This window comes from Felis catus, chromosome D3, assembly GCF_018350175.1.
Source record: "Felis catus isolate Fca126 chromosome D3, F.catus_Fca126_mat1.0, whole genome shotgun sequence".
Taxonomy (NCBI): Eukaryota; Metazoa; Chordata; class Mammalia; order Carnivora; family Felidae; genus Felis; species Felis catus.
The window spans coordinates 23,333,555-23,354,885 of NC_058379.1; the positions used below are offsets into that span (position 1 = coordinate 23,333,555).

A 21,331-nucleotide genomic window follows, 5' to 3' on the forward strand; every position below is an offset into this window, starting at 1 on the left:
GTTTATTTATTTTGAGGGCAGGGGAGGGGCAGAGAGAGAGGAAGAGAGAGAATCCCAAGCAGGCTCTGCACTATCAGTGCATAGTCTGATGAGGGGCTCATTCCCATGAACTGTGAGATCATGACCTGAGCCGAAATCAAGAGTCAGATGCTTAATTGACTGAGCCACCCAGAAGCCCCAACATCACCAATAGTAAGGTATATCGCCATCATGTATCATGTCTCCCCTGATATATGCTGATGAGAGTACGTCACTTTTTCATATTGCCAAAAATGTATAATGCTTGAAGTTTGTAAAAGAGAGGAGAAATGGAAAAACTGTCAGCAACCAGAGGAGACTAAAGAGACACAATGGGGGCACCTGAGTGGCTCAGTTGGTTAAGCATCTGACTTCGGCTCAGGTCATGATCTCACTGTTTGTGGGTTTGAGCCCTGCATCAGGCTCTGTGCTGACATCTCAGAACCTGGAGCCTGCTTCAGATTCTGTGTCTCTGCCCCTCCCCCACTCACACTCGGTCTCTCTCTCTCTCTCTCTCTCTCTCTCTCTCTCTCTCTCTCTCTCTCAAAAAATAAATAAACATTAAAATTTTTTTTTAAAAAAAGAGAGAGAGACGATAATGAAATGCAATGAGAGATCGTGGATTGGACCCTGAAACGGAAAAAAGACACCAGTAGGAAAACCGGTGAAATGTGAATGAGGGCTGTAGCTAAAATAGTTACGGTATAGTATCGATGATTTTGAGCATTGCACTATGGTTAGATAAGGTGTAACTATCAGACAAAGCTGGGTGAAAGGTAGGTGGCATTTTTGTAACTTCTCTGTATATCCAGAAGTATTTAAAAATGAAAAGTTTAGGGGCATCTGGTTGGCTCAGTTGGCAGAGCATGTGATTCTTGATCTTGGGGTTGTGATTTCGAGCCCAACAGTGGGTATAAAGCTACTTAAAGAAAAAAGGAAAGTTTAGGGACACCTGGCTGGCACAGTCAGTGGAGCATACAACTCTTGACTTTGGGGTTGTGAGTTCGAGCCCCGTGTTGGGTGTAGAGATTACTTAAAAGCTTTAAAAAAAAAGTTTAAAATAATTTTACAGATTCAAACGGAAGTATTGTGAAATGTCTCCTACCTTCCCATGTCTTTCAGCCACCCAGGTCTCTTCCCCACAGGCATCAATGTTATCAGCTTCTTCTGTTTCCTTCCAGAATAATCTATGTGTATGCCACAACTAGTCTAGATTGTATCTATGCTGTTTTACTCATCTGGCCTCTTGGCCTCTGACTTCCATATTTTGCAAATGCCTGGTGATCCTTGGCTGCTTCCTCAGCTTTAAGGGAGGTACTGACAGCTGAGTGATCGCTCTGGTGGACGTGGGCTTGTCCACCATGGTCCTCACTGTTTTTACTGTGATCCCTGCCCCCACTATGCTGGTCTTCTTTTCTGAGAGTAGACCTCAGTCTTCTGTGGGAGGGAAGGGGGAAGTTGTCTGACAGAGTGGGGGAAGGATCTGGGGGGTGTCTGACTCCTTTTCAGATGTTCACCCGATCCTCCAAATTTTACTCAATTCTTCACTTCCACTTCCAGACTTTTCTGGTGCCACCAGTTCCTGGATCTTTGGGGTCCTGCAGTATCAATTGGGTTGCTTCTTGGCTTCCCTTCTTGTGGCTTAGGATTCAGCTAAGTCAGTAACCTTTTATCCATTTGCTTTCAGCTTTCAGTGTTGTTCCTGTTGTCTCTTGTTCTCATGGCTCTTGTAGATTTCCACCTTAAAACAATCCCTTTAACCATAATGAGATACCACTTCACACCCATTAGGATGGCTGTTATTGGGGTGCCTGGGTGGCTCAGTCGGTTAAATGTCTGACTCTTGATTTTGGCTCAGGTCACAATCTCATGATTCGTGGGATTGAGCCCCGAGTCAGGCTTTGCGCTGACAGTGCAGAACCTGCTTTGGATTCTCTCTTTCTCTCTGCCCTTCCCCTGCTCGCGGTCTCTTTCTCTAAATAAATAAACTTATAAAAAATGGTTAAAATAAGTTGCATGCTATACATTCTGCATTATCAAAATTATAAGACCCCTTAATGTAGGTTTTTATTTGTTGTTGTTGTTTTTGTTTTTTGTTTTTTAGTAAGCTCTACATCCATCGTGAGGCTGAAGCTCATGACCCCAGGATCAAGAGTCACATGTTCTGCTGACTGAGCCAGCCAGGTGCCCTCCCCGTCCTAATGTAGGGCACATGAATTCACTCCCTCACCCAGAAGATTCAGGTGTTATTTAAAAGAGGGTGCTTTATTTGCCAGGTGTAGGGTCAGTTTTCTGATTTTATTATTGATTTTTAGTCTTTTAGATTGCAATCTAAGAATGATTTATGAATTCTGATTCTACTATGTTAGTTTATTGATATTTCCTTTGTTCCCTAATGTATGGCCTTTAATAATTGTAATCACTACTAATCATTTGGCGCTTGCTAGGCATTGCTCTAGAAACATTACCTACGATCTCCAGTGCAATTCTCCTGACATCTGTATAAGTCCCATTTTCCAGATGGGAAAGCTGAGGCTCAAAGAAGCTAAGTTATGTGCTCCTACATACACAGTCAGGAAATGGCTGAGCTGAACTAATATTAACACAAGTAGCAGCTTCCATTGAAGGAGGCTTTATAGGTTGCCAGGCACTGACTATAAGCTGTACAATTTAATCTCCTTAACCACATAAGGAAGCCCATCAGCCCCATTTTACAAATTGGAAAGTAAGGTCCAGTTGGGGACTTGAACCCAGGTGGGATTCAGATCCTGGCCTCTTCAGTTGCAGCAGTGGAGGGCGGTTTGGCTCTCTCGGGGGCACCTGTGAGGCAGAGCAGAGCTGTTTGAGAAGCAGCCTATTGTGGCAGCAATGGAGCCAGGACGAGGTGAGCAGAATTCTGCTCCTGGGAGGACCAGGGATGATGTAATGAGAACATTTGCAGCAGGAAGAGATGGGGGTGGAGGAGGAGTCCCCAGGAGCCGCTAGGCCCTTCTGCCCCTTGGGGGGGGGGGGGGGGACGCTGTGCCAGGCCTGGCCTGGGCTGGAAGAATATGGAGCTGCCCACCCTCAGCAGGTGCAGGACTGGTGTCATTAGTGAGGCCTTGACAAAGTCACCTCCTTCCTCCTTCCAGAAAGGATCTGAGGTAACTTTTAGTAATTTGTAGGGTAAAAATAATAAAAATGGCAAACAGAAATTGAAGTAGAGGAATAGTAATCACATAGGAAGAAGAATCCAGAAGGAAGATTGAGACACAGGGATGTGGTGGGGCTGCCTAACAATTACACAGGAAGGGAAAGGGTGGCAGTTAGTGTCACTTGTGTGCCCTCTAGTGGGCATCAAGAGAAATAATACTTAATTTGTGCAACATATATTTATTAATGCACCAGTATGGCAGGAGGGTTGGAAGGACATGCTGGGAGATTCTGTGTGTCAGAAAGAGGAGGGGACTTACTGAAGGGCACACAGTGCCAGGAGCATATCTTCGATCACTTTATGACCACAAGAACTCCCAACCTTCCTCTGATTGGATGAAACCTCACATTGCAGGTATGGGTGGGGGAAGGAGAAAGCATGGGCCCTGCTGTCATCAACCTTGACTCCCAGCTCAACATTGTTGCCTTGTGAAAGTAGGAAAGTTCCTCAGCTTCTCAAGGTCTTGGCAGGCTCACCTGTGACTGAGGGTTATTGTAGCCCCCACCTCTTGAGAATGGTGAAGGTTAACATAAAGGGATTGGATGTCAAAGGCATACAAAGGTGCTTGGCCCCTAATGAGTGCAGGGTTCTCAGGAGAAACCGTGGGGGCACCTGAGTGGCTCAGTCAGTTGAGCATCGGACTTTGGCTCAGGTCATGATCTCGTGGTTCATGAGTTTGAGCCCCACATCAGGCTCACTGCTGTCAGACTGTCGGTATCCTTTGTCTCCCTGTCTCTACCCCTCCCCTGCTTGCACTCTCCCAAAAGAATAAATAAATATTTTTTGTTTAAAGGAGGAGAAACTGAGGTTCAAAGAGTTAGACAAGCCAGCCCAACATCAGCCAGCTCAATACAGCAGAGTAGAAAGTGAATAGGGCTTGGAGAAAAGTTTCAAAACATCCTCTTCCAACCAGGATGTGATGTTATTGTTAGTAATGGTGTATTTTTATTTATTTTTTAATGTTTATTTATTTTTGAGAGAGACAGAGCACGAGAGAGGAAGGGGCAAGGAGAGAGGGAGGCACAGAATCTGAGGCAGGCTGTGGGTTCAGAGCTGTCAGCAAGGAGCCTGACGTGCGGCTCAAACTCATGGACCATGAGATCATGACCTGAGCTGAAGTCGGACACCCAACCGACTGAGCCACGCAGGCGCCCCCAGTAGTGGTGTATTTGTTGGGAGAGGTCAGTTCTGTCTGCATGCGGGTTTGGCCATCATTGACTCTGCTCCACCCTCCTGGAGCAAAGGGCTCCTCCTGGGCCTGGGGTCTCCGATGGCAAGTGAGATGCATAAGGTCCAGGTGTGACTGTTCTAGCCACAGCCTTAAGTCTTTGATGGTGAGTGTGACTGAGGCAGAGTGGCCAGCTGGGTTTGATGGTAGGGGTGGAAAGGGAAGCCCCCGAGAAGGCCCCCCCTTCTTGCTTCCGGCTCCTACCTCTGCAAGCTGTAATTATCCAGCCTTTGACATTTAACTGTGCCTCTTATTATTAGTACTATATTTTTAGCTCTCCTGCCAGGCCAAACTGTGGAAGAGGAGGCCGAGACCCACAGGGAAGTGTGCCCACTGGCCTGTTTTCTCAGTTTTACCTGGGGACAGCCATGGAACCTCAAATTGTGGGGAGAGTCCTGTGAGTTAGTACTTGGAAGAGCCTAGCACAGTGCCTGCTTCATGGCAACTATTGGTAGTAGTAGTATCATCCTTCATAGAATGTCACCTCCTCCAGGAAGTCTTCCCTGACTTTCCCGGGGTGAGTTTGCTGCCTGAGTCTCCTGTGCATCCCTGGTCCTTCTGGGCTGTGTTATAATTGCCCCTTTGTCTCTCTCCCACACTCAACAGTAGCCCAAAGAGAGGTGTGCTACCTCTCTTTGTTGTATCCCCCTTATGGCTGGCTGGCTCAGGTAGGAGTGACAAATATATTTTAAGTGAACAAGTGGGACTCATCAGAGCACATATCCTGGGGCTCTAGGACTAGGCCCTTAGCCCAGAAACTCACACATTGTGACTTAAGCTCTTGGAGTTACATCTCTTCCTGCCCTCAGATAAAATGGGGCTGATGTGAGGAGCAAATGAGACCCTCTCCATACCACCTGGAGCACCACAGATGCTCCATAAACATTCATTGTTCTGCAGTTCCAGATTAAATGCCCTCCACTTGTCTAGGCCTCCCCTTGTCCCCTCAACTCTAGGGAGCTTCAGTTCCTGCTCTGGACTCCAATAGCCTCTAAGACCTCCCCTATCACTGCACCAATCACATTTGGGTCTACTGCTCTGTCACCATCTCCAGACGGACTGTAGGTTCAGCAAGGGCCAGGCTTTTGCTTCACCCATGTACTATCCAACACCCAGCCCAGGGCCTGGTTCAGAATAGGGACTTGTGAAATGCTTTCTTCTAAAAAAAAATTTTTTTAATGTTTGTTTACTTTTGAGAGAGACAGAGAGGGCATGAGCGGGGGAGGGACAGAGAGAGAGGGAGACACAGAATCCGAAGCAGGTTCCAGGCTCTGAGCTGTCAGCACAGCACAGAGCCCAATGCGGGTCTCAAACCCATGAACCATGAGCTCATGACCTGAGCCGGAAGTTGGACACCCAACCGACTGAGCCACCCAGGCGCCCCTGAAATGCTTTCTGAAGGACCCAGATGCCTGGCTCCCTTGCTTTCCCACCTCCCTTGCCTTGCTACTATTGTCCCTGGATTGCCTTTTCCTTCCATCTCAGCCTGTGCGACTCTGTTCTCATTGGGCAAGGCCTGGCACAGATGTCACGGTCCCCAGGATGTCTTTCCTGAACAAGCTAACACTGTGACTTCTGTCTCCTTGGAAATCTTAAAGCTCTGACTGCTCCTACCATTAACTTGACACTTTCACATATGCTCTCCACCTTGGTCCCTTTAGGTTTGTTGGTTTGTTTTGCTGGATAATTCTTCTCTTTCCATGTTACATTCCCAGTGAAAGTTTGTTTTCTGGCGAGGCTGACAGCATTTGTCAACATTCATCATCAGGGGAAGGTAGTTCCTCCAGGCAGCTGTGCATAGCATGCGGAACATAGGACATACATATAAAATTATTCTACTTGTCCCCTGCCTACTTCAGAGAAGCATTTAAACATTGAGTAAGGTCTGTAATTTTAGGCAACTGGCATTGTACCAATGTCAGTTTCTTGCTTTTGATATTATACCGCTGATATATAAAGTGTCACCGTTGAGGGAAGCTGGGTGAAGGGTACATGAGACTCTCTGCACTAGTTTTGCAATCCTATAAGTCTATAACTATTTCAAAATAAATTTTACAGAAAGGACTCGAGACTGATTAAACATATAAAACTATAATAACTATTACAAAGTAATATCTACATTAGATGGGACATACAGACTTGGCTGTAGAAGCTTATTTATTAAGTTTATAGTATTAATAGATTGGTGGCAACCTAAGTGTACAACGGTAGGGGATTGTTTTTGAGAACTGCAATACCATCCATACAGTGGAATACTATACAGGAATTAGCACCATGTAGAAATATATTTATATTTATGTATATCAGTGAGTTAAAAATACTAAATGATGTGTCAACTCTACTTCAACTAAAAAATACCAACTGAGGAGCACCTGCGTGGTTCAGTTGGTTGAAAGTCCAACTGTTGATTTTGGCTCAGGTCATAATCCCAGGGTTGTGGGATTGAGCCCCGCGAAGTGGGGAGCCTGCTTGAGATTCTCTCTCTCCTCTTCCTCTGCCCCTCTTCCCTTCTTGTGCCCTCTCTCTAATAAAAAAATAAAAATAAAAATAAAATAAATACCAACTGATATATGAAGTCTAGAAGGATAGTCACCAAAATATTGAAAGTGATTGTCTCAGCACAGTGAGATTGCTGATGACTTTTATTCTTTTTGCTTCCTAGTATATTTCCATTTCTCCACAATGCAGATATTGGTTACCCAGTAAAACCTTTTTTTAAACAAAGCTATGTGGTTTTGTTTTTTTTTTTTTTTTGCTATGTTTTATTATCAAATCCCTCGACTCTTTTAAATTATATTAATTCCTGGGGCGCCTGGGTGGCTCAGTCGGTTGAGTGTACGACTTTGGCTCAGGCCACAATCTCACAGTTTGTGAGTTCGAACCCTGCATCAGGCTCTGTGCTAACAGCTTGGAGCCTGGAGCCTGCTTTGGATTCTGTGTCTCCCTCTGTCTCTACCTCTCCCCAGCTTGCTCTCTGTCTGTCTCTCAAAAAATAAATTAAAAAAATTATATTAATTCCTGAAGAATATTACATTTGCACTCTGTCAAAAATAACTAAACATCTAAAAAAATAACAAAAAAAGAATTCTTATTTTTAATGATTATTTATTTTTGAGAGAGCACAAGCAAGGGAAGGGCAGAGAGAGAGGGAGACACCAAATCCAAAGCAGGACCCAGGCTCTCAGTTGCCAACACAGAGTATGACACAGGGCTTGAACTCACAAACCGTGAGATCATGACCTGAGCTAAAGTCAGATGCTCAACCAACTGAGCCACCCAGACACCCCTAGAATTCTTTTAAGATTTTTTTAAAGTAATCTCTACATTCAACACGGGACTTGAGCTCACAACCCGGAGATCAGGAGTCACATGCTCTACTGACTGAGTCAGCCAGGCGCCCCACGGAAAACACAAATCATTATTTTTTTTAAGAGAAAGAGAGAGAGAGGGAGAGAGGGAGAGAATCTTAGGCAGGGCCCACACTCAGCGAGGAGCCCCACATAGGACTGGATCCCATGACCCCTGGGATCATGACCTAAATCAAAATCAAGAGTCAGACACTCAGCAGAATGAGCCACTCAGGTGCCCCCACAAATTCTTAATTATGATCCATTCCTATCATTTAGTAAGTGGTCTAATTACAAATCTTCACATTTTCCAGTATATTAAAAAAATACTTATTTTGTCACTGACTAAAATAGGAAGGGAAAGGGGCATGGAGCTCAAACTTTATTTGCAATGAAAGTATGAGGTAAATATAAGTTTATTAAGTATGACCACAGGTCCACTAATAGTTCATGAGGTATGAAAAATACCAGTTTCCTAAAAAATCAGGCAAATATCTATAGCTTTGTTGCTTCTAGCCAAGGGACAGGTTAAAAGTAAGTCATCAGTGCATGAACAGCCTACTTACTGCATATAACCCAAACGTTTTTTTAAATATTTATTTTAGAAAAAGAGAGAATGTGCGCGTGCACACAAATGGGGAGGGGCAGAGAAAGAAAGGGAGACACAGAATCCGAAGCAGGCTCCAGCCTCTGAGCTGTCAGCACAGAGCCTGATGCAGGGCTCGAATCCACGAGCTGAGATTGTGACCTGAGCCGAAGTGGGAAGCTTAACCGACTGAGCCACCCAGGCACCCAGCCCAAAAATTTTTTACAGTTTTATTTATTTAAGTAGCTCTACACCCCATGTGGGACTTGAATTCATGACCCGAGATCAAAAATTGCATGCTCTTCTGACTGAGCCAGCCAAGTGCCCCTAACCCAAACATTTTTCATTCTTTGAAAATAAAACTCTCCACTGCCAAGGTGAAAAAAAAAAAATGAAGCAAAATACACGTTTAAAAACCAAAACACACTTTCCATAAATACAAATAAATATTTAATGATGGCAAATATGTACTGCTTTCTCCAGACTTTCTTAGAATCTCCTGTGATCTGTTTGTCCTTCAGAAAAATAATAGCTCCTATTCTACTTCTCAGCAGAACCCTAGAGAGCTGCCATTATTTCTCCATAAGTAACAAAAATATCCAGAACTACCATAAGCATAAAGTGCTACCAAGGATTATCTTTCTTAACAGGTAGATTATGTACAAAGAAACCTACATGCCCAACCACCTTTTTAAATGATTAAAGAGCAGAAGATACCTAGCCACAGGGCAGGCCGTTATTTTCTGACAAGATGTGTCATAAGAGTTTTCTGTTTTGCTAAGTGTTGGTAAAGGGGCGGGGAAAGCATTAAAGAACTATTTATATTGCTATTGGCCCCATGCAGATTTCAGCCCAAAAGGATCCAATGCCAAATTAAGATTTAATTATTCTTTAGAAGAAAGAGAAACCAAATGATGAAAATGTTCAAAACATTAGTGGATTATTTTAAGAAACAAAATTCTAAAATGGGCACGTGCACTGGTAAATTCCAGGTATGCTTCAAGTTCATAGATAAAAGAGACATTTCACTCTTCCCAGTAATCATTCCAAATAAAAGTACCGGTGTTTTGAAAGAGACAAAGAAAATAACCACCTTCGCACCTTCAGTATCATAATTCCTTAGAAGAGCGTCAGGTAAATTGATTTTTCCTTTGGTAAATTAGGTACATCTAAGGGAATATTAGAAACTAACATATTCAATCGCACTTTATTATCTACTGGAATTCTTAAGTAATGATTCAATTTACAAACAGAGCAATCAAATCCAATAGAAGCAAACTACACACATATGCCATGTACTTCTCTCTGGTCTTGACAAAAGCTTCAGGTAACTGAACAGCTTGGGTTAGCAAAGCAGAGACTCAAATGTATCTTTGGGGCACCTGGCTGGCTCAGTGGTGGAACGCACGACTCTTGATCTTGGGGTTGTAAGTTCGAGCCCCACATTGGGTGTAGAGATTACTTAAATAAAATCTTTAAAAAAATATATATATCTTTGGAGTGCCTGGGTGGCTCAGTAGGTTAAGCGTCTCACTTGGGCTCAGGTCATGATCTCACAGTTTGTGAGTTCCAGCCGGGCATCGGGCTTTCTGCTGTCAGCATGGAGCATGTTTTGGATCCTCTGTCTCCCACCTCTCTGCCCTCCCCTGCTCTCTCTCTCAAAAATAACCAAACATTAAAAAAAATTTTTTTAAATATATCTTTTACTATCACCTTGTTAATCAGGCTACATGCCACAAAGGTAGCAAAACAAAGGTTGAACATACCTTAAGAAAGTTCATGTCAGCTGAGGTATAGAGGAACCCATAATTGTTTGGCTTTTTAATATCTAGTATTTAAGCATGTGAAAAATTTAAGTAAAGGCAAAGCAAACAAACTTTGCCATTGTCCAGATTTTCATATTTTCACTAGCAAAAATTTTTCATTAGGTTAACGTTTGACTTCATTCTTCCCCTGGAGTTGAATTAACACATCTTTCAAATGCAAACCTGTTACTGATACAATTTAGAGGATGAAGCTTATTCCTCTTCTTATCTTCTGGTTAAATACATGCATGTGGTTTATAACTTGGTAATATATTAGTGATGTATCTAAAAGCAATGTTTTCTAACACTTAGGTGAATAATGTCAGAAAGAGTGTGAAACCAAAGTCACTTGTTTAATGCTGCAATGCATGTAAAGATAGTGCCTTACAATACGAAGTGCTCACCAAATTTGTAATTACATTAAAAAAAAAAAAACCTATGCAAGTAGTCAAAAACAACACAAATAATCTTTAGCTAACCTGAGTGGGTTAAAACATTAGAAATAACACTTAGCAGTTATATATATTTATAGTTCATAATTGAAATACTTCCCCCCCCACACACACAAAAACAAGATGTTCTTTACTTTTCCTTTAATGAACTGAGGAAGCAGTAAAGTCACCTTTTACATACAAGAAATGGGAAATGTTACTTTAGACGTCTAAATCATATTAACTGACTAGTGTTTCAGCATAACTGTTTTATTTTATTTACTTATTTTATAAGTTTATTTATATTTGAGAGCGAGCGAGCATGGAAGGGGTAGAGAGAGAGAGAGAGAGAGGAGAGAGGGAGAGAATCCCAAGCAGGGATCAGAACCCTAGCTGATGTCGGAGGACACTTAACCCATTGAGCCACCCAGGCACTCCAGCATGACTGTTTTAACAGTCTCATAATGTACTAATAAGCAACTTAAAAAAAATAAGTGTTATTTTCTCAACCTGAAGTTTATTTTAGAAACCTTTATTATCTTTGCTGAAACATCTTTGACAGAGGTGACACTCATACCTGATTACAAGTGTGCCCAAATCAAACTAATCAAATCACTATCATGGCAAAAAGAAAATACCGTCAGAGTCAGAATACGAGCTTGTCCTAGTTAAACTCATTGCCAGTAAAACATTTTTAAAGAGCAGACACGAAATACTGTTTTAAGGGGGTATGATAAAAAATTATCTATAAGGAGGAGAAAGTATCAGAGTGAGATGATTATAGGAATTGATGTCCTGGCAGACCCAGCAAAAAGGAAAACGGGATATTATGAAGTTCCTCTTGGATAGAAGTTCCTTGGAGGTACATGGAGAATTACAGCTCTGGTTTTGACTCTTCCATTCATAAGGTAAGTGATCTTGAGCAAAACTTTGCCTTTCTGAGAGCCTCAGTTTTCCCGTCTGTAACACAAAAGAAAAGATGGCCCTTAAAGTCTGTCTGTACGACCTTCTCCATTTCCATCACCTGAAGCTACTTAGCGATTAGCTGGCTCCTTTTCAGCGCGCCACCAGAGGCAGCAGCGAAGCAGCGCCGCTGCTGGGGAGGGGTTAATTCCGTTTGCCCCCGCCCCCCCCTGGCCCCGCCCCTCGGGCACCACCCCCGCCGGGGTTGCACCCTTGACCCCGCCCCGAAGCCGTGCGTCCACCGGAAGTGCCCGCGCGCGGGCAGCTCACTTCCGCCCGGCAGGTGACAGCCGTGGGGCTCCGAGCGGCCGGCGGCACGGACGCACCGGGGGAGAGGGAGGACGAGGCCGCGGACATTTTGCTGGCGATCCGAGCCGCGCCGTGGCGCCGGGAGCCGTTCGGACCTTCGGGTGAGGAAGAAGGGAGTCCGGCGGGGCAGGGGTGGGGAGGCGGTGGTCTGAGATGAGGGGGTTTGTGGGGTCAGAGGTCACGGAGAGGACGGGGCGCTAGATGGGCGAGAGTGGCTTCCCAACCTCCGATGAGGCAGAAGGACTGCGGGTTCATTCATTCGCGCCCACTTGGCCGCCGGCCTGAATCCCCGCCGCCCCAGCCCGCAGCCCCTCCTGGGGCGTCCTCCGGAGAGACTCCTAGACTTAGGCCCCTGGGAGTCCGCCTCTGGCCAGACGGGAAACTCCTCTTCGGGTCCTGGTTTCCCCCTTCACATTCTGAGGCCTCCCTGTCGTTCAGGGCCTTATCTCTTTGCCAAGGTTCAAAAAAAAAAAAAAAAAAGAAAAAAACCAAGAACCGGCCCTGCGCCGCCTGCCCCGCGGTAGGCTTGGGCTTGATCTGTCCCTTGGCGCTTCGTGGACAGGTTATCTGGGGACACCTGTAATCATGTTAAAAATACTGACGAAATGCCAGCTACTGGTTATTGAGCTCCTACTGCGGACCAGACACTGTGCTAAGCACTTTGCATACAATACGTGTAAACTTCACAACAACCCGCGTGAGGTAGCTGTTGTTGATATCCCCATTTTCTCCACAAGGAAACTGAGGCACAGTGAGGTTGAATCACATATGGTAAGGTCAATCCTGTAGTATAGGCAGAGCCAGGGTTCTTACCCAGGGCTTTCAGGGACCTGCAAAGTGCAGAGACCAAAGAGGCTGGAGCAAGGTTGGGGTGTAGGGGCTATTTAGTATCATTAGCTGTCGTTCTGTTTATTCACAGCCAGGTAAGGTGTAGTCTTATTACTTTGCATCTAATCTTCATAAGGGGCATTTGATTCACATATTTAGGATGAAACAATCCTGCAGGCTGTTGCTGTAAGTGATTACCACTCGGGACAGAAATGGAAGTTTTTCCTGACTATTGAGAACTGTGAGACACAAAACAGGCCATCCATGAAGCTAATTTGGGAATATTCAGACCCACTGTTAAGAGTGGTTGAGCTGCATTCCTTTTGGAATAAAGAAAGGAAGCATGTGACACCTAGGGGGACCTTTTGGCCCTGGGTTCTTGAAGAACATTCTCAAGGGAAGGGTCTCTGTCTCTCTGAGAAAAGTGCAGGCCCCTTGGCTTCTTGGCTGGGGAGAGCACATTTGCCTGGAAGATGGTGAGGTCATTTGATGGCCGGAGGACTAGACTCTGTGAGTCTGAGCCTTGTTCCTTTGCAGGCATTCACTTGCTCCATGTCTGCCTCAGTTTCCCTGACAGCAGCACGAGAAGGACCTGCTGCCTTCCTGTCCACTGCTGGGTGTTACAAGCCTTAGTGAACCCGTGAAGGTTTCCGCATGCTTCTGGAGAAAGCTGTGATATAATTACTGTAGTACTTTTTTTTTTTTTTTTTTAACTCTATGATCTGTTCTCCTAGTTCCATTGAATTCACAGAAACTTAATATTGTCACCTTATCCCCATCCTTCCAAGGGAGGATTCGAGATGAAGCTGCTTGTCCCAGATGGTGGGAACATGAGCAGAGCTCAGAGCATCTGGCTCCCTGTCCTGAGTTGAGCCCACCAGCCTCCTCCAACCTCTTAAAAATTGTCATGGAGAAAAGCTTCAATAGTTCTCAAAGAATCAGATCTCTCAGAGGTTGTTGACTCCCCATCAGTCAACTCTGAGTTCCGACCCCAGTTCAGCAGCTTCCTGGTAATATGACTGGGACAACTTACTTGGGCTAGGCCTCCTTTACTTCAGCTCTAAAATGATAGTGACCATCACCTTCTCCCCATCTCCTCTCCCCCAACCCCCGGTAGTCTCCTGTGTGTGTGTGTGTGTGTGTGTGTGTGTGTGTGTGTGTGTGTGTGTATTAGATAAGGAAATTTGTGTAGAGACTGTTACTGTGGTTGGATGCTTTGACTCTAGGCAGTTGGTGCCTACTGGGGGCCTGTGTCTGAGGAAGGCTGTCAACCCTGCTTTGTGGGGTGTTACTTCCTCTTGCAGAGACCTTTGTATACACAGGACTACTACTACCCTTCTTGTTTCACTTCCTAAAAGTTTCAGGACAAGTTTAGTCTATTGGCCCTACTGGCTCTGGCCTCTCATCTTTTTCTGGTCATCCTCTGAAACTGTTGCTGTCTTGACTGCTCACTTCCCAGAAAACCCTCACGGCTGGCACCAGAGTCTGATGTGCTGACAGTGAGCAAGCATGGCTCGGGTGTGGGTTTTGCACGTTTGTGTAATTATGAAAGCTGAGAGGACATCAACGTCATGCAGATGTTTCTTTTTCTGAACAGGGTCTCGTTTTTTTGCTGCTTAAGACAGGTCACTGATAAGTGATCACAGCCCAGAAATGGTTTTTGTGTTGTTTTTTTTCTCTTCACACAGAGAGAAGCAAATAACACCGGAGAGAAAATATCACTTGAGCAGTTGAGAAATCCTTAAAAAAATAATCCTGCTTGATTATCCATCTGTGGCTCCTCATTGCCCTCAGGCTAAAACTCACATTCCTTATCGTGGCCTTCAAGGCCTTTTGGGCTGACTCCAGCCTAGCTCTCCTGCCTTATCTGTCCTACTCCTCACTTCATCTCTTCCCAAGCTGCAGTCAAATTCAGCTGCTTGCCACTTCTGCAGCCTCCAACTCTTTTTACCTCTGTCTCTGTTTTGTGCTGTCCTCATTGCCTGAACACCATTCCCTGTCACACACATGGCTCTTTCTTTGCTGGACCACTACTTGGAGCTTCCTATCTAATCATCTCCCCCACCTCGCGGGCCTGAACTTCCACCGTGTCCTGTGTCACTGATCACGATGGGTTGTCATTGTCTGTTCACTTGGCTGTCTTCTAAGTAAACAGCTCTTAATCCCTGGGGAGAACTTGTCTTAACTGTGTGTGTGTGTGTGTCTAGCACTTAGTGAAATGTCTGGCATATAGTAGGTGCTCAGTAAGTGTTCAGTAAATGAATGAATGTTGCCTTGAATTGTTAGGATTCCTTGATTCCTAAAGAATTCAAAGCACTCTCCAGATGATCTCCTGTCCATCCTGATATAGGTGCTGGCATATAGTAGGTGCTCAGTAAGTGTTCAGTAAATGAATGAATGTTGCCTTGAATTGTTAGGATTCCTTGATTCCTAAAGAATTCAAAGCACTCTCCAGATGATCTCCTGTCCATCCTGATATCACTCCAGGGGAATAGGGAGAAATCTGATGAGTGATAGGATTACTCCTCTTGGGCTGCTGTTGCTACCACCCAGCCAACCACCAGAGTGCTTCAGGGCCTCCAGAGACCTGGGGTTGGGGGGCGGCAAGGAGGTGCTGGTGGTAACCACTCTCTCTAGGTAGTAGGAAGAGTGGCTACATTCATCAAGCGCTTGGTGAGCTGGGCACTGCTGGAGGCTTTGTATGTATTGACCCGTTTTAGCCTCACAAATCTCTCAGGTATGTGACATTGCAATTATCGTTTACAGCGGTGGTATGCTTGTGCTTCTTAAGTTGTGTAGACGCCCTGGAGGGCCCCTGTCACACCTGCTGTAGCCACCTTTCCTATCCCAACCCCTTGTTCTTGGATTGTCTCCCCTGTTATTTAGTGGAGCTGACCTTGGCTGTGGTTTTAGATTCCCAAGTCTCATCCTTTTCGGGTCTTTAGTCTTGGGCTTGATCCCTGACTCCATTAAGAGGGTTTCCCCGAAGTTGGGAGACCCCCTTCCAGTTAAGGTAAGAGTATGGCTGGTTGACTCCAGAATGCCCACAGTTCATCAGCGGCCAGGATGCCTGCCTTAGTGACTGCTCTCCCAGATTTACCATCTCCTCTGTGGACTTGAGCTGGACGATGGTAGATTTGGAAGTCAGGTCTCCAAGGTTTAACACCAGTCCCGCATTGTTCACTTTCAGTACTGAAAACATTCGTCAAAGCAGAGCTCTGTAGAGAAATAGACTTGGGTGACACATACTCTTTGCCACACCTAATTGCTTTTAGGGCCTTAAGCATATTGAGAATGGAATGACAAAATTTCATTAGCTGGTGAGTCTGCTCCTGTGGTCTTCATTCTCTGATCTCTAAGGGCTGAGGGGCTGGATGTTGAGACACTTAGGACAGAGCCATCACACATTTGGCGTTTATTCATTCAGTATTTATTGAGCCCTGCGGTGTGCCTGGCACTGGGCTAAGTGTGATTGATGATAGGTAAACAAGTCAATTTCTGTGCTTGGGTTGCTTACCGGATTTGAATGGGGTGGGGTTGGGGGGGAGGCAAAGAGGAAATAGAAAACAAATGTAATAATTAGAAAAACTGATAAGCCATGGGGGAAGCAGGCAGAGCAGCCAGCCCCTGTTGAAATGTAAGTCCGATCTCAGAACTCCTGCTCAAAACCCTCTAGCTGCTCCCACCTCACTCACTCCACTTGACCTGGAAGGCCCCCTCCATTTTCTGACCTCATAACCCACCGCTTACTCAGCCTCCCTGCTGTTCTTCAAACATCCCCACTTCTCACTTCTTAGGCCTGGAAGGCTCTTTCCCCAGACAGTGTCACCTGTCACCTTCTCAAGGCGGCCACCTGGTTAAATTTCAACCTCTTTTCCTCCCCTCCCCCACACTCTGTATCCTCCTTCCCTACTTTCTTTTTCTCCATAGCATTTATCACTCTCAGAGATAGTATATTTTGTACTTATTTGGTACTTGTGGGCCCTGTCTACTATTGGAATGCGTGCTCCATGAAGGGAAGGATTTTTATCTGACTTATTCACTGCTGCATCCCTAGCATGTAGACCTGTTTACAGTACATGGGAGGGAGGTGCTCAGCAAATCTGTGACTAGGAACAGGGGTGAGGGTGAGGAGAGGAAAATACCTACTTAGTGAGCTCAGGACCGTGTCTTTGAAGTGATGTCATCTAAGCCGATATTTGAAGGATAAGTTGGAGCAGCCACTCTAGAAGCTGGAGAGGATAATCCAGGCAGAAGGCTCAGCAAGGGCAAAGGCAGTGAAGAGCTTGACAGAGGACACAGAAGGCCTGTGGGCCTCAAGGGTTACAGGCAGAGGGAAGGGCCTGCCTGTGCTCACTTCATAGCTGTGTCCGAGCACCCTGCCCCCAGCAGTTCATCCCCACCTCCTGCAGCCCTGTCTCTGAGCCGATGCCCATGGGAGCAGGGCATGGCGATCTGGCCTCACTGAGGGAAATGGCCTGGACCTTTCTCCCGCTGGAGGTGTTGCCACCTGATCTTCTCCCCCCTTCGCCCTTTCTTCTCTGTTTTCTTTATTTACTTGTCTTCCATTGATTGGCTGTAAAATGGCTACAGGGTCTGGCATTTTCAACTTCAGTTTTGTCAGAATAGCTTGACAGCCAGAGAAGACGCATTTCTGATGCTGGCACACCCTGTAAATGGAACAGGGGAAGCTGGTCTCTAGCTGAGGTTGGTTTACAAAACTTGAAATTTCCCGGAGTGGAGAGTTGAGCACTAATCGTTCAGACATTTATTGAGCATCTACTGTTTGCCAGATAACAGTCTAGGAGCTTCACAGTAGTGAATAAAATGGACACAATCTTTGTCTTCATGAAGCACATTATGGAGGGGAAAAAAATAGACAATATAAATACATTTTATAGGGGCTCCTGGGTGGCTCAGTCGGTTAAACGACCGACTTCAGCTCAGGTCATGATCTGACGGCTTGTGGGTTCGAGCCCTACATCCGGCTCTGTGCTGGTAGCTCAGAGCCTGCAGCCTGCTTTGGATTCTGTGTCTCCCTCTCTCTCTGCCCTTCTTCTGTTTGTGCTGTCTCTCTCTCTCTCTCTCTCTCTCTCTCTCTCTCTCTCTCTCTCAAAAATAAATAAATAAACTTAAAAAAAAATTTTAATAAATAAATAAATTTTATAGTATGTTGGTGATAAGTACCTTGAAGAAATACAAAAGAAGGAAAGAAAGAGGGAGTTGGGGAATTGGTTGGGGATGTATACAATTTTTTTTGAAGTTTATTTATTTTGAGAGAGAGAGAGAGAGAGGGTAAGGGACGCTATCAGTGCAGAGCGCAACACAGGGCTAGATCTCATGAACCGTGAGGTCATGACCTGAGCTGAAACCAAGAGTTGGATGCTTAACCGACTGAGCCACCCAGGTGCCCCAGGGATGTGTACAATTTTAAATAAAGTGGTCAGAGAAGGTGACATTTGAGTGAGATTTGAAAGAGGTGAGGGACTGAGCCATGACACTATCTGAAGAAAGCCTCTGTGGCAGAGTGACCATCACAGCATGTGCAAAGGCCCTGAGATAGAAACACTCCTATTGTGTTCAAGGATCAGCAAAGAGGCGCATGTGGCTGGAATTGAGAGGATGATGGGGAAAACACTGGGAAAAGAGTTGAAAGGAGTAATGGGTGGTATGAGACAGAAGGGATGTATCTCATACTGGCCTTATAGTCCATGAGGCCATGGTAGAGATTTTGGCCTCAAAATCTCTCATGGTAGAGATTTACTCTGAGTGAAGCAGGGAACCGTTGGACGATTTTGAACAGAAGAGTGGCACTTTCTGCCTTAGACGATAATGGGATCATTCTGCCTGTTGCTGAAGTGAGTTGTTGGAAGCAGTGTGGAAACAGCTTTGGTAGTAATCCCAATAAAGAGTGATGGTAGGTTGGGGCCTGGTGGTAGTGATGGTAGTGAATCCGCTTTATGGATTCTGGATTCATTTTGAAGGTAGACCCAGTAGGATTTGCTGATAGATTAGATGTGGGATGTGAGGGAGAGTGTGTGTTGTCAAGGGCAACTGAGGTTTTTATAGCTTGAGGTCAGTTGTTAAGTTTGAGCTGCCTGTTAGCTATATGGACATTCAAGTTCAGATGTCGATTAGGCAATTTGGGTATCTGTGCTGGGAGTTCACGGGAGAGGTTGGGTTTAGGGATGTAAACTTGTGGGTGTCAGCATGTAGATGATACTTAAAGCCTTGACACTGGGTGAGCTTACCAAAGAGGCCAGATAACATCGGTGGGGAAGGGAAGAGGTACCAGGCCTAGGGCCCTCCAGCATTGAAGAAGAGGGAGACGAGGAAGAACCCACAAAGGAGACTGAGAAGGAGCAGGCAGTGGGATGGAGGGGAAGGCAGAGAGCACAGCATCCTAGAATCCAGGGGAAGAAAGTGTTTCAAGGAAGAGGGAGTGATCAGCAGTGTCAAATGCTTGTTAGCGTGAGACTTGTCCTTTGACAGGATCACTGCATCTTCTGCCTGCAGGATCTAACATGCTCTGGCATCCAAGACCGTCTGTGAATCTCATCCTTCTTTGCCTCACCTCATCTACTCCTTTCTTTCCCAAGTCCTTGCCTTCAGCCAGGCAGGGCTTCTCACAAACTCCTGAACACGCAGGCTGGCTTTGGCCTTGGATAAGTCACTCCTCTCTCAGCATCTTTAATTCCTCACTTATAAATGGGTTGGTTACCTTGAGAATTAAATGAGAGAGGGGCTATAAACCACTTAGCACAGAGCCTGCACCCTAGTCAGTGTTGCTGGCGGTTTAGCCTCAGCGGTTTAGCATCTTGTGGGTCTTTTCCAGGTCACCCTCAGCCCTCCTTTTACAAATGTGATCATCTTTTCCTATCCAGGCAAGCCCTTGTTCCTCTAAGAGGGCGTCCCTGGATGTTCTCTCATTCACAGAACCCTCCTCGTCTGAGCAATGGTGGCACTCATCGGGAAGGCATGATTGCTCTGCCGTTCACCCACAGTCCTTTACCTGACCTCTGCATCTGTAAGATCCCAGAGGGAAAACTGTCCTTTGTCTGCTGTGTGCATGCTCCTGTGTGGGGCACAATCCCATCTCAGAGCTGACAGTGCCCCACACTGTTACACATGCTGAATGGATGACTCCAACACTTGACAGATCTTCAGAAAGTATTCCCATTGTATAGATGGGAAAACTGAGATCTCAAGGCACCTTGTTTTAAATTTTTTTTTTTTCAACGTTTATTTATTTTTGGGACAGAGAGAGACAGAGCATGAACGGGGGAGGGACAGAGAGAGAGGGAGACACAGAATCGGAAATAGGCTCCAGGCTCTGAGCCATCAGCCCAGAGCCCGACGCGGGGCTCGAACTCACGGACCGTGAGATCGTGACCTGGCTGAAGTCGGACGCTTAACCGACTGCGCCACCCAGGCGCCCCCAAGGCACCTTGTTTTATAGTCTTTGGCCTCTTTTTCTTGATAGCAGATCTTTCCAAACATTACTGTCTGTAGATAGTTGAAAACTGGCATGCAATTCTAGAAATAGGTTCTAGAGACCCAGTGCTAACATAAGAACATGGCATGTGCCTGCCTTTACTTCCTTTTCATTTTGAGGTTTTAATTGCTAGTGGGTCTCAGGAGATTGATTTTGGCTAGTCACTTTTCATTCAAATCCCAGGAGGCCCATAACTCAGCACACTCATCCAGACAGGCTTTCACTAGGCACGTTACCAAACTTGACATTCGTGTTGTCCAAGCTGGATGGGCTGGCCCTGAAATAACCTGTAATTCAACATTCGAGGGACTCTGCAGGGATGTGTGGCAACATATTTCACGTATCCTTTAGCTTGGAGTGTGTGTGTTTCTACCAGGGCTTCATTCAGACAGGAGAAGTTGCCTTGCTGGACAGAATGGGACCTGTGGGACCTATTATGAGGCAGGGATAGAGAGGGTCAGTGCTACCGTTTTCTAGCCGTGTGACTCCAGACAAATGCCTTGATCTCTCTGGGCTTCAGTTTCCTCATCTGTAAACTGGTGATATTATCAGTACCTTCTCCACAGATTATTGTGAGGATTAAATGCGAAGCTCTTTACACAGTGTCTGGCCCATGGTGCTCATCTGTTTGCCATTACGACTAGCACTGCCACCTTTGTTCTGAATTTCATGCCAAGCCTAAAGACGAACACAGTTTATTTTCTCACAATTCTTGAACCGACTTGAAAGAGCCTGTCTGTCTGAGTTTGGCGACCACATTGTCTCAGAGAGAAAGTCTGAAATCTGGTTTCTCTACTGCTGATTCACCTTTTAGTCTTCAAGTTGGCCTTACCTATTTCCCTGTATATAAAGTGAACTTTAGGACTTACCTGTGAGGACCTTTTCCTTTTTTTTTTTTTTTTACTTTGTTTATTCTTGAGAGGGAGAGAGAGAGAAAGTGCACACAGGGAAGGGGCAGAAAAAGAGGGAAAGAGAGAGAATCCCAAGCGGGCTCCACACCACCAGCATGGAGCCCCATGTGGGGCTCCAAGTCATGAACCATGAGATCATGACCTGAGCCAAAGTTGGACACTCAACCGACTGAGCCACGCAGGTGCCCCAGGACCTTTTTCCTTTTACGAGGGCCAG

At 45.5% G+C, this 21,331-nt stretch overlaps 1 protein-coding gene across 12 annotated transcripts in view; it reads left to right on the forward strand.

The window, feature by feature from the left end:
* The window catches only part of AP1B1 (adaptor related protein complex 1 subunit beta 1), an 85,657-nt gene that overhangs the window by 18,021 nt on the left and 46,305 nt on the right, over positions 1-21,331 (forward strand). For 4 of the 12 annotated variants that reach the window (XM_003994768.6, XM_006938561.5, XM_006938562.5 and 1 more), the window contains exon 1: positions 11,837-11,981. The exons of 5 other annotated variants lie outside the window; for them this stretch is intronic. The gene's annotated coding sequence lies outside the window, so the exon portion shown is untranslated. Of the gene's footprint in view, positions 1-11,410; positions 11,517-11,836; positions 11,982-19,644; positions 19,736-21,331 lie in introns of those variants that run through there. 3 more of the 12 variants (XM_006938560.5, XM_023241600.2, XM_045042298.1) reach the window with 3 other exon arrangements.